The 14,262-nt window shown below is 35.1% G+C and overlaps 1 non-coding gene across 1 annotated transcript; it reads right to left on the bottom strand.

Moving 5' to 3' along the window:
* Positions 1–13,551: 13,551 nt before the first annotated feature.
* On the bottom strand, positions 13,552–13,658 carry LOC119045020 (U6 spliceosomal RNA). Its single transcript, XR_005081720.2, has one exon. It is a non-coding gene; the product is annotated as a U6 spliceosomal RNA (small nuclear RNA).
* Between the last annotated feature and the right edge of the window lie 604 nt (positions 13,659–14,262).

Here is a 14,262-nt window from a genome sequence, read left to right as displayed (position 1 = left end):
TTGGCAGGGTTAGAGGAATGGGGAAAAAAGGTTCAGGGGAATAACATAAACAATAATATTATGACAAAGCATGGTGACAGATGATTTCTGAAATTAGTTGGGTAATCACATTGTAATGTATTTAAAAAGTCTAGTCATTTTATACATAACTAATATAACTAAATAATATTGTATACCAACTATACTTCGATAAAAAATAATAAAATGAAAATCCAAACTCTGTTAGAAAAGTTCATTGACATAGTTTGAACATAGTTCAGATTTAATGGTGCAAGTAACCTTTGAGAAACTACTACTCATTGAATTTTGGTGTAGTAACAGTATCCACCATTATCTTCAAAAGGCTCTTAAAATTCTTCTCCCTTTTATAACTATGTATCTGTGTAAGGCTGGAGCTTTTTGTATTCTTCAGTGAAAACAATGTACCTCAATAGACTGAACATAGAAGAATGTAAGAGAATCTCACTGTCTTATACAACAAGGGGATTTGCAAAAATGTAAAACAACATGTCTTTTTCACTAATTTTTGCATGAGTGTTCTTAAGAATATTTTTCATAAAAAATAAGTGTATGTTAACATATAATGGATTTATTATTGTCATTTGTAGATAAAAATTTTAGTTATACTTTTAAATTTTTTAAATTGTAAATATCAATATGTATATGCCATATACACAAAAGATTTTTAGGGGCTTTAATAACTTCTGAGAGTACAAAGAGCTCCTGAGACCAAAAGGTTTAAGAACCACTGACTTAATAGTTTTTCATGAGAATTTTTAAATAAACTAGAATATAAAACAACAATATATTTTATTACCAAAACGATATTGTACATTAATTTTATGTTTTACATGATATGAGTAGATACAGATTCATGAAAGCTTTGTTTGAGTTATGCAGATATATGTACATGCAAACTGGGTCACAAGATAAAATTTATTTTTTACTGTTGCAGTAAAAAAATTGAAAACAATGCACTACATCATCTGCTTCTTAAGAGAAGGACCTTAAGAGAAGGACTGTGCTTTCTTACCTTTCTACGTAAGATACTTAGCACAATGTCTGACCTCTACACTGACTCAATAAGTATGAAATGGATTCTCTTTCTCTCGATTTGCACATCCTATATACCCACAAACTTGTTGGTGTTGCCTTCAAAATCTGCTCAGTACCTGACCACTTACTACTACCTGTTCACCCTTGATTCAACTTTTTTGCCTATAGTCCATTCAGAGCACAGACTCCAGAATTATCTCGTTTCCTGTCTCTGATGTCAATTCCTGTTATTCTTCCTCTCTGCTCCTTCCCCTCCTGCTACCCTGGCCTCTTCCTTGTTCCTAGAACATGAAGTCCTATCACTAAGACTTAGAAATCATCATAATAAATTCTCCATTTGTATCATGGATAATCAATTAACACCCTGGCTCTTTACTGCCTTTTGACACCTGCTTCCTTACATCACAATTCCCACATTGTTAGGTGAGTTTTCCACTATACTCTGGAGTCCTGTGTTGACAACCGCACTCACCTTCTTAGTAAATGAGAATGCCCATGATTTTCACTGAATCACATTAACTAAATGCTAATGAAAGCTTAGCAGAAAAAAACAGTTGAGGAATTAGCAGCCCTCACATCTGGATATTGCCCATAAATCAGATGTCAACATATACTAAAAAGGACGCTTAAGTGAGGTCATGTGAAATTCAGCGATAACTCAAATAATATTTTTTAATATAAAGCAAACTTCTTCACATGGATCCATTCCAAAATAGATAATAGGAAAGTTAGAAAACAGAAATGTGAACTGATATTCCAAGGAAATAATTTTAGTAAATTAACCTGTGTCTGAATTAAGAGAGAGCCATAAGTCTATTGACAAGTGATGTTAGAGTCAGACTTGTCACTAGGGTCACAGAGCAGTTGTGACACAGTGGTCTCTACCCTTTCCTTCACATCGACCAAGTTCTTTAAGTTATTTTTATATTAAAAGTAACTTAGAGTTTAAATGTTAATATATTCACCCAACTAGAGTTTTAGAAATTGTCTATTTAATTATACTTCTACATTGTCTGAACATTTAAAATCCTTCTGTCAAATTGCTATAATATTTTTTCCTAAAAGTAATGTATAAGCATAAATTTCATTTCTGTGGTAATTATAATCCCTTTTAGGGGGAAGTAGTAAGAAAAACATAGAGAAGAGTAGACATACTAGTTATTTCCCAGACAGTTACAAAATTTTTTTTCTATGATCGACAATGACTAACTATCTATACTAGTTCAGTTCCAAAATGATTACGAACTCTATCAGATCACTTTCACAAAGTAGTTACACTTTGTGAATACTCTTGTAGGGTTTTAAGGACAGAAAATAATGCTAGAAGTAATTTTTAGCTTGTTTATGATAAAGGGAATGACCGAAAACTGAAAGTGAGGAGCAAAAAATATGTCAATAATTAAATGTAAATTAATGCAAGAGTGTATAAATTAAGATGGCTAAAGAAAAAAGAAGCAAATTCATAATAGAAAGAAGTGAATTGGCAGCATTTTCAGACGAGTCCTGACAGCAGGCTGACACTCACTGATGTCACCTTCAGCCTTAGTCCAGCATTTCTTAGTAAATACATTGTTTCCACTCTGGCATGTCCAAACATCAATCCCTGGGATGACTCAGAACGCTCTCAATCAACACAGGACATGGGATTGCAGCTAGGATTAATCATTCCCACAACACAGAGATACTGAGCCTGGAGTTACAACATGCCCAGTATTGTGACTTCAGTACCTTAACTAATTTCTTAAATAAAAGAATTTAAAATAATAATACATAAAAATGAATGGGAAATAGATGATAAAGATAATCAAGGCTGAATCAATATTCATGAGCAATGAACAGGCAGTTTGTAATTTTTCTATTCATTCTTTTATTTATTCAACAATCATCTTTCATGTGCATACAACTACTGTTGGAAAAGCATAGATGAGACATTGTTCTTTCCCTTAAAGATCTTACAGCTTACTATCTCGTTGTACCTGCAAACCTCAAGGCACCATAGTTAATAAGTTTCTAATAAGCATAAATGAATGTTTGCTATTTAATACTTAAGTCTTAAGTATTAAAGAATACTGTGAAGAATATCTGAAAATAATATCTCCTAGCTCAATTTTCCAGGCATTTTTGAAGCAGTAATTTGGTGAACAAAATCTATAAATTAGAAGGAAAAATGAAGATTATAGCATAATAATTTTAAAGTTTTGGGGTTGTGATATCATAGCCATTCTGTGAGTTTGGGTTGCTGTATTTTTTAGAATAAAGGAATCAGAAACAATAAGAGAATCATTCCTCAGAAACTGGCTCCAAAGAAGGCAAACCTAATTCCATTTGTAGTTTAACATAAGCCAGAGAGTGCTGACCATGAGAACCTTTTGAGATTTCCTGAGCTTTTACTCCTCCTCAACATAGTATTTTTTTAGAGAATATGAAAAAAACCCTCAGATGAAGAGGTCCTGCATACTCGTTTAGTGACGAGTTGACACCTTCTTGCGTGGACAGCTGGCCAAGGGGAAAGAGAAGCCATAGGGTGCTCTTGACATTGGTAAATGAAGGTAAGGAAGCTGCTGATGCCTGAGGTTACCCTGGAGTCTCTAGAACAAAAGAAAGATAAGGAATCAGTTTAAAGAAGACCCTAGGGCTTTACTAAATGTTCCTATGTTCCTGTGAATTTCCCTTTAAATGTGTCTCAGCTTGGCCTTCCAGGGGAAAATACTTTACATGCTTATGTTGTGATAAATTTATGAAAAGCATGCAAAAGAAAAACAGTAAGCTCATTCTTTTATTATGGAATAGACAACTTTGGATTTTATATAGTAACGGTTAACATTGATGGAGTGCACATTCCATGCCAGGCACTAAACGCACTGCTCCATTTAATCTCATAGTGACTCTGTGATGAATGCCCTTCAATGAAACTCAGTCCACAGCAGAAGAAACTGAGCAGACTAGTGTCCCTGGTCTTGCAACTCCTTAGTGCTGTGACTGGGGATCAAACGTTCTAACATGTTAAAAGGTACTGCCTGAGGCTTTTTGGAGCCCTTTCCTAATCTTGTTGTTTCAATAGCTGTCATGTTTGCTGAATTTGTTGGCTCTTTGTCTTCCTGGCTGATATGATTTACACCACAAGTAGCCTGTAAACCTCCAGACTCCTGTTGCAGCCATACGGCCATGGACCCCACAGCACAGAGAACAGCTGTGGCAGCTCCTCAAGTCACAACGTCCTCCCAGTCTCAGCCTCTTTGTAAAATGCAGGAGTCAGGTTGATTATCTTTGAGCCGAAGGATTCTGTTGTTGATTTTCCATTCTCGGAAAAATTATAGACATCACAGATACCTCCAGAGTATGTTTGATTAAATCTCACAAGATCACATTTGTCTAAGAATAAGATCCAGAATGATGCTAGAGTATAGAAACAAGCAGGAAAAATTTTTCTTTCCTCCCCATCAAAGCTACTTTTCCATAGCTAGGAAAATCAAAAGGCTGACCAGAAAAACATCGCATTTTTATGATTTGATCACTCTAAGTGTGTAGGGCTCTGTTGCACTGAGCGCATTCACACTGTTGTGCAACCATTACCGCCATCCACCCTCCCTCTTTTCCTCCAGCTGAAACTCCTTACCTGAGAGGCAGAACCTCCCTTTCCCCTCCCCACAACCCCTGGCAACCATCATTCAGCTTTCTCTGAATTTGGCTGTCCTAGGAACTTCATATAAGTGCAGTTATACACTATTTGTCATCTTGTGATTGGTTTTATCATTTATCACGTTTTCAAGGTCCATCCATGTTATAGAGGTGTCAGAATTTCCTTCCATTTTGAGATGGAACACTATCATGTTGCAGGTACACACCACATTGTGTTAGCCCATTGCTCTGTTGATGAATACCTAGGGTGCTTTCACCTTTTAGCTATTGGGAATAATAGTGCTACGAATATGAGTATACAAATATCATTTGGGGGTCCATGCTTTTACTTTGGGGGTATGTCCCCAGAAGTCTGATTGCTAGATCATGTACCAATTCTATGTTTGATTTGTTGAAGAACTGCTGTCCTGTTTTCAACAAAACAAAGCAAAATGACACAAAACAAAACTGCATCATTTTATATTCCCACCAGCAATAAACAAAGGTTCTAATTTCTCCACATCCTCCCCAACACTTGTTACTTTCTGTTTGTTTGTTTTTTTCATAATGGCTATCCTAATGGGTGTGAAGTGGTACCATAGAGGTTTTGATTTTCAGTGTCACTAATTACTTGAGATGTTGAGCTTTTTTTTTCAAGGGTTTATTGGGTACTTGTATATATTTTTGGAAAAATATCTGTTCAAGTTTTTCTCCAATTTTTAACCAAATTGTTTGCTTTTTGTTACTGTTGAATTGCAGGAATTCTTTATCTTGTATGTTCTGGACCAGTTTTTTATCAGTGACAGGATTTGCAAATGTGTTCTTTCATTCTGTGGGCTGTGTTTTTACTCCGCTGCTAGTGTCCTTCGATAACCACATATTTAATGCTGATGGGGGAATATCTATTGTTTCCTCTGCTTTCAGTGTCACAGCCAAGACATTATTGCCAAATCCATGGTCGTGAAGCTTTCTCCAGTTTCTGTTAAGAGTTTTATAATTTTAGCTGTGATATTTAGGTCTTCAATCCACTTTGAGTAAATTTGTATGTATGCTGTAAGGTAAGAGTATAACTTCAATTTTTTCGCATGCATATATCCACTTCTATTAACATCATTTGTTGAAAATATGGTCCTTTTCCTTTTAATTGATCTGTATTCCACTGGTCTTATGTCTGCCTTTATACCAGTACCATACTGTTTTGATTACTGTAGCTTTGCAGTAAATTTTGAAATGAGAAACTGAGACTGCTAACTTTTCTCTTTTTTAAAAAGATTATTTTGGCTATTCATGAAAACTAATTTTTTAATGCAGAAGTAAATGCACTTAAAGTAATGTTAAGCATTTTGTCATAGGCATGCAACAAAAAACTCTATTAATGAATAGCATCTTCTCAAGGGGCTGGTTCAGTGGTGGGGGAGACATGTTCTAAGGTAGACACTACGTAAAAGTGCAAGGAAAAAAACTAATAACTAAGCAGATTTCAGAGAAGTGATAAATTATTTCATGTGAAAGTAAGCAAAAAAGATTTCTTTGAGGAGGTATTATTGAACTAGATTTAAAAAATAAGGGATCAAGATGAAGAAGAGCATATTTGTTGATTAACTGATTCTTCTGCCTTTTACTTCCAGTTTGGTTCTATACGCAATGTAGGATACTTCCAACCTGCTCTTACGTTATTTTAAAAACTCTGGTTAAAAAAGAAAACTCAAAAATAACTGCTTAGATAATATTCTATTCTTTGTCTCAGCATGTACTTTCTCAATTTTGAGAAACAACTACATAAATTTTTTAGTATACTTTCAGAATTTTTTGATTTTTAAAAAAGTCATATTTTAAAAGTCCGTTTTCTCACCCATCACCCAAACCCCTCATCCATCTGGCAACCATTGATTTGTTCTCTGGGTGAAAAATTAAAAAAAGGTTAAGATGCACAAATAGCCAGTTATAAAAATAAATATGGAGATGTAAAGTACAACTAGAGAATATAGTTAATAATATTGTAATAACTTCATGTGCTGTTAAATGGGCATTAAACGTATTGGGGTGATCATTTTGTAAGTTATATAAATGACTAATCACTATGGTGTACACCTGAAACTAATGTAATTTTGTATGTGAATCACAAATGAAAATTTTTAATAAATAAACACAATATTCTGTTTTAAGACATCATCAGAGAAGATATACAGATGGCAAATAAGCACATGAAAAGATGCCCTGCATCATATGTCATCAAGACAATGCAAATTTAAACAGCGAGATACCACTACACACCTATTAGAATGGCCAAAATCCCAAAGACTGAGAACACCAAATGCTGGTGATGGCATGAAGCAGAAATTCTCATTCATTGCCAACAGGAATGCAAAATAGCATGACCACTCTGGAAGACAGTTTGTCAACTTTTTATACAACTAAACAGACTCCTACCATGTGATTCAGCAATAATGCCCCTTGGTATTAACACAAAGTAGCTGAAAACTTATATGCATACAAACACCTGCACATGGATGTTTATGGAAACTTTATTCATAATTACCAAAATTTGTAAGTGATCAGGATGTCCGTAAATAAATAAATAGTTAAATAAACTGTGGTACATCCAAACAATGGAATATTATTCAGCACTAAAAAGAAATGAACAGTCAAGTTGTGAAAAGACATAAAGGCATCTTAAATGTGTATTACTAGGTAAAAGAAGCCCATCTGAAAAAGCTACATGCTGCACAACTCCAACTCTGTGACATTCTAGTAAGGCAACCCTATGAAGACAGTAAAAAGGTCAGTGGTTGTCAGAGGCTAGAGGAAGGGAAGAATGAATAGACAGAGCACAGGGAAGGTTTAGTGCAGTGAAAATACTCCAAACTCATGAAATGTATAACACTCAGAGTGAATTTTCATGTAAACTATGGATTTGTGATAATAGTGTGTCAATGTAGGTTCATCAGTTGTAACAAATGTACCTTCCTGGTCATGGATGTTGATAATGGACGAGGCCAAGCATGTAGAGGGGCAGAAGGGTATGGGAAATCTCTGTACCTTCCACTTGGTTTTGCTGTAAACCTAAAACTGCTCTAAAAAAAGATTTTTAAAGAAAGAGGCTTATTTTGAGTTTCTGTTTGAGATCATGAAAAAGTTCTGCAAATAGATATTGATGATTATACAATATTATGAATGTCCTTAATGCCGCTGAACTGTACACTTAAAATTGGTAAAATGGCAGATTTTGGTGTGTATATTTTACTGTATTTTTAAAGGCCTGTCTATTTCCTCAGACGCAATTCTATTTTACTAAATGAAAACTTCTACAGATGTTGTTGAGAATAAAACAAACATTACATGTAAGTGAGGGGCTGTGGGAAATACGGAGGTTATAATAGAAGTCCCAGGAGTATTGATCATGGCATCTTATACAAGTAGATCTATGCTCCAGGGTAGGTAACTGAGATATGAAGAAACAAAAGGGCTTCCAGAAGATTCTGGAAAGTCACCCAGAAAACTTGAATACCCCATTTAAAAGCAATTAAAGGGAAAGATGATTATCTTATTCCTCAGGATAAATCCTAGAGAATATAAACTTGAACTGAAAAGTCAAGTTAATGGAGCAATTTTTATTTAATATTTATTATATTTTTTCCATTACCACTTAGTCTCCTTATACTTCCCTACCCCCAGCAATCACCACGTTGCTGCCCATGTCCTGACCGTAGTGCTATGGAACTAGAATCAATCACAAGAAGCACACTGAAAAACACACAAAGACCTGGAAGCTAAATAACATGTTATTAAACAATGAATGGGTTAACAATGAGATCAAGGAAGAAATCAAAAGATACCTTGAAAAAAATGAAAATGAGGACACAACAATCCCAAATCTGTGGGATACTGGGAAAGCAATCCTGAGAGGGAAATACATAACATTACAGGCCTATCTCAAAAAGAGAAAAAGAAAAAGCTCAAATAAACAATCTAACTTTGCACTTAAAGAAACTTGAAACGGGACAACTAGCAAAGCCCAAAGTGAGTAGAAGGAAGGATATAATTAAAGTCAGAGCAGAAATAAATGAAATAAAGAGTAAAAAGAAAAGATGCAAAAGATCAGTGAATCCCAGAGCTGGTTCTCTGAAAAGGTAAATCATATTGACAAACCTTTAATCAGACTCATCAAGAAAAAAGGAGAAAGTACCCAAATAAACAAAATCAGAAATGAAAGAGGAGAAATAACAACAAACACCAAAGAAATACAAAGGATTGTAAAAAAAAATATGAACAAGAATATGCCAACAAACTGGACAACCTGGACAAAATGGATAAATTCCTAGAAACATGCAATCTTCCAAAAATAAATCAGGAAGAATCAGAGAATCAGAACATACAGATTACACAGAGTGAAACTGAAACAGTAATAAAAAAACTCCCAACAAACAAAAGCCCTGGACCAGATGGCTTCACAGGTGAATTTCACCAAACATTCCAAGAAGAACTAACACCTCTCCTTCTCAAACTATTTTATAAAATTCAAGAGGAGGGAAGGCTCCCAAACTCATTTTACAAGCCAGCATTACCTTAATTCCAAAACCAGATAAAGACACTACAAAGGAAGAAAACTATAGGCTGCTGAACATTGATGCTAAAATCCTCAATAAAATACTAGCAAACCAAATACAACAATGCATTGAAAAGGTCATGCAACATGATCAAGTGGGACTTATTCTGGGAATGCAAGGTTGTACAACACTCACAAATCAATAAATGTGATTCACCCCATAAACAAAATGAAGGATAAAAAACCACATGATCATATCAATAGATGCAGAAAAAGCCTTTGATAAAATCCAGGGCCCACTCATGATAAAAACTCTTAGCAAAGTGGGAATATAGGGAACATATCTAAACATAATAAAGGTCATATATGACAAATCCACTGCCAGCATCATACTCAACAAGCAAAAAACTACAAGAGTTCTCCTTATGGTGGGGAACAAGACAGGGATGTTCATTTCACCTCTCTTATTCAACATAGCACTGGAAGTCCTAGCCACAGCAATCAGACAAGAAGAAGAAATAAAAGGCATGCAAATTGAAAAGGAAGAAGTAAAACTGTATTTGCAGATAACAAGATACTATACATAGAGAACACCAAAGATTCAACCAAGTAGTTACTCAAACTGATAAATGAATTCAGCAAGCTAACAGGGCACAAAATTAGTTGCATTTTTATATGCCAGTAATGAAGTAACAGAAAGGGAAATTAAGAACACAATCCCATTCTCAAGTCCCTCAAAGAGAATAAAATACTAAGGAATAAACCTAACCGAGGAAGTAAAAGACCTGAAGAAACTGAAGAAGATACAAATAAGTGGAAGCACACGCCATGTTCACAGATAGGAAGGATTAGCATCATTAAAATGTCCATGCTACCCAAAGCGATTTATAGATTCAACTCAATTCTTGTCAAGGTTCCAATGACGTATTTCCCAGAACTAGAACAAATATTTCAGAAATTTATATAGAACCACAAAAGGCCCCACATAGCAACAGCAATCCTGAGAAAAAAGAACCAAGTTGAAGGAATCATGCTGCCTATTACCAAACTATACTACAAGACCACAGTAATCAAAGCCGCCTGATACTGGCTTAAAAACAGACACATAGATCAGTGGAACAGAATAGATAGCCCAGAAGTAAATGCACAACTTTGTAGTTGATTAATATTTAAGAGAGGAAGCAAGCATATAAAATGAGCTAAGGATAATTTACTCAATAAATGGCATTGGGAAAATTGAACAGATACATGCTGAAAAATGAAACTTGACTACCTTCTTATACTAAACACAAGAATAAATTTAAAATGAATCAAAGACTTAAATGTTAGGCCCAGAACCATAAAAATCCTTGAAGAAAACATAGGCTGCAAAATCTTGGAGCAACGTTTTACTTGACAATCAGAGGTAGCCCCTGCTGTCCAGGCAAGATTTTTCCCTCCAGAAATCCAGAGATGTGGAAAAGAGTAGTTGACTCCAAGCCTGGAATCAACCAGACACAAGAACGCAGAGACCTTACTTTTTTCCCAGCCATAAGGAATTCTGTCTGTCTTGTGGCTTCTCTAAAAGATGAGTCATGAGTCTGGGCATCAGCTTCCCCTTCCTTAGTAGTCCGAACATTCTAGATTCGCTGTTTCATAAGACGCAACAATAAAGGAATATTTGATGTTTTTAAATGATGAGAGCCTGCTTGAGAAATGAGTCAGTGAGCCTTTCCTTCTATCCCAGAGTGGGCCTTCTGAACATGCTCCTTCAGGTTCCTTCCCACTGAGGCAAAGATTAGCTCTGGGCTTGGCTATGTCAGGAGAATTCCTACATGTTTACCAAGTATCTGTTAAGACCCATTTTGCATAATGAAGGGCAGAAAATGGATAGGAAAGGAAGCCACAGTCTTCGAGAAACTTTCAGCCTACAAGGAACTTGACATATTCTCTGCAACACAGCTCAGTATGTAGTAGGCTTGTGGTGTATTCATTCACTCAGTAATTCTTGATTAAACACCTTCCATGAGATTTGACTAGTTCTTGGATTTGGGATCATATAGATGAGCAACACACACTTGTGCAACCGTGGAACCTGGGAGTGAAGTGCAACCAGAGAAGAGAAAGTGAGCAAGATCTGGGACAATATTCAGCATTATTGACCCCTTTCCATATTTCAGTCTCTCTGCCAAGCACTTTGCTTTTCTTAAATCAATAATCCTCCACACACTTCTTTGAAATAAGAATTAACATCTCCATTTTAAAGTTGAGGCTGCTAAGGCTTATAGAGGTTAAGTAATTTATCCACATAACTATATACTTTCAATAAAAATATTTCTTTCAGATAAATGTAATTCTTTTTTGTTAAAAAAATAGAAATGACATGACAGAAAAAAGTATGTATACAAAATGGTCCCTATTGATACACTGTAAATATGGTTCCCTCTGGGCAGTGAGACTGAAAGAGAAAAAGAAATGATAAATTTTTACTCTATGTTTGTTAGATGTGGCTTGTGGTTTGCATATTTTCATTACAATGGCCATGCATTATTATGCAGCAGAAATGTTTTACTTTAAAAAAAAACATTCTCTAAGGTCATAGAAGAGTAATGCAAACCCTCAGTTCTTACTGCAAATATTATACCCTCAGGCATTGTATTATTGTGGATCCCAGCTTTAGTATGAAATATGTAGAAGTCTTTATCCCGAATCTCCTTTTGACTAATTCATCAGAAAAAGTCCTTGAGCCACTCTTTGACCATAATGAAACACTGTTTATTGAAAGAAAATAAATTTTCCAGCTGCATTTAATCATGTCGAATGCTCCTACTGAGCCTTCCAAGAAGGGTGCTCCAGTCCCTGGAGCCCAGGGTTGCCTGGGAAGGTCTTGCCTCCAGGCAGACGCAGTGGGAGATTATGCTCTGAGAGTGCACGAGCGGAAGGCCTGCATCATCCTTTTGCTGTTTGTTTGGTTTGGTTTTATTTTCTTGATAATTGGAAGCAGTTTATCTCTGCAGTTCTCTGGGAATTATTTACTACTTACTTCAGTAATAAAAAGACCTAGAAATGTAAAAGCAAATATGGCACGTCTTTACATTTGTAAAATTATGTTTTCTGTACAAAATCAGAAGATTATTTCTTTTGTCTCCTCCAGCTGGTAAGAATTATCTTCCCTTATACATAGAAATATTAGGTGAAATAGAAAACAATCGGCATGTAATTAAAGAGAAAAGGAAATGTGTGAGTAGTAAATTTGGGAAGCCCATTCACTAGTTTCAACCATAACATCATTCTCTTTCTATATTTAGTTGTCAGAAGTGGAATTTTTATTGGCTACACATAAAAAGAAGGCTTTTTAACAGAAAAAGCTAAACTAGAGGTTTCAAAGAATTGGGAGGTGAGTCCGAAATAACAGAAATTGTAGTTCTTAAATGTTAAATGTTTCAGTGAGTTAGAATAGTGCAGTCCAGCCTCCCGAGAGCATCCTTGCTCTGTTTAAGGAAAGGCCAGTGTCCCAGATCCATTTCCCCTTCCCTGGAGTTTACCTTCCCTAATTAAAGGAGATAGTAATGGCACTTAGATTTCATCTAATCTGGCTTTAGGTAATTATGGCTCATCGTAGCAATTACAGGTTACATTTATAATGAACAATAAAGGGGAAAAGCTTTCCAATTCAGTTTACTAGGCTTTGAAAACCTTCTTCAGAATGAGCAGTCAAGATATATTTACTGGGAAGTCAAATATTTTAGTGAGAATGTCAAATTAAGTCTAAGAAATTCACAGCAAAGACTCTCTTTAAACTATAACTCTAAACCCCTTTCCTCCACAGTTCTCTTCTAATTTACCCCAGACTGACGCTGCTATTTTAATGCTTTCTCAGCATTCTATGGATAGCCCATTATACTAATTTGCATTATCCATAAAATATGGTTTTAAAAATATTCCACGAGTCTTTCATTTATACGTATTCATATATTCTGGGAGAACAGAAAGCACCATGTCTGTTTCTTTTATTTCTTTCTGCAGCTTCTATGCAAAGTCCTCTTTTGTCCATGTTTTTCACTGAAATTCTTGCATAGTGAGGGCTCCTCAGCCTTCTCAAGACCCAACTGCACCCACATCCCTTTTCAGAAGGTTTTTTTTGACCATCTGAAAACTAGGTCCTCCCTCTGCTGATCCCCTGCAATATTTCTCACATCTGCCGTTTACTTGACCCCTGTAGTATAGATTGCATATTATGAAGGATTGTTAGTTCCTTAAAAAGGAAAAATTGAATTCTAGGTTTTTCAGGTATTATCAAGCCTTGCCCATGCATGCAAACAGTAATTACTAATTTTCTTATTTTTATTTTTTTAAATATGGAATGCTTCACGGATTTGCGTGTCATCCTTGCTCTGGGGCCATGCTAATCTTCTCTGTATCGTTCCGATTTTAGTATATGTGCTGCCGAAGCAAGCACTAATTTTGTTTTTTTAATTACCATACAGAACAATAGCTGTCATATGTCTATTTGTCAAAATATTACTATTTTTTAGACAATTTATGCACATCTCAAATTTTCTATCTGTAGATGGAAGATTGATTGTTATCTGAATGATTTTTATCAACATGTCTGTAAGTCCTGATATTTTAAATAAATGTTTGAGTTGTGATTGTAAACTGTAAATGAAGCGTTTGTCCCATTTTGTTTTTGATGTTCCTTGTAACTGATACGGTTCTTTTAAGTTTGTTCTACTAAGTCTATTCTTCAGTATATTTAAGTCATCATCGCTCTATCATAAGAAAGTATAATTTAGTAAATACTGCCTCTGCTATGTGTTCTCATGTCAAGATATTCTTTGTTTGTATTAGGTCACCTCTCTTTGAAGAAAAAATAATCTGACTAGAATCTTGGAATTTGAAAATAAGATAATTATTATCTTTTTCTGCCCTCACAAGCCAAAACATATCCAAACCTTCTCTTGGTATAAAGGCTTATACCTTCTCAAATATGTTAAATAAATTGTGTTATGGCAGCTGGTTATAGAGCTAAATTGTACATTCTCAAATAATAAAATAAAACA

The sequence above is a fragment of the Artibeus jamaicensis genome, unplaced genomic scaffold, assembly GCF_021234435.1.
Source record: "Artibeus jamaicensis isolate MK-2021 breed Jamaican fruit bat unplaced genomic scaffold, CSHL_Jam_final contig_387, whole genome shotgun sequence".
In the NCBI taxonomy this organism is placed as follows: domain Eukaryota; kingdom Metazoa; phylum Chordata; class Mammalia; order Chiroptera; family Phyllostomidae; genus Artibeus; species Artibeus jamaicensis.
Note: the sequence above shows the minus strand (reverse complement) of the source record. Positions and strands in the feature narration are given on the sequence as shown.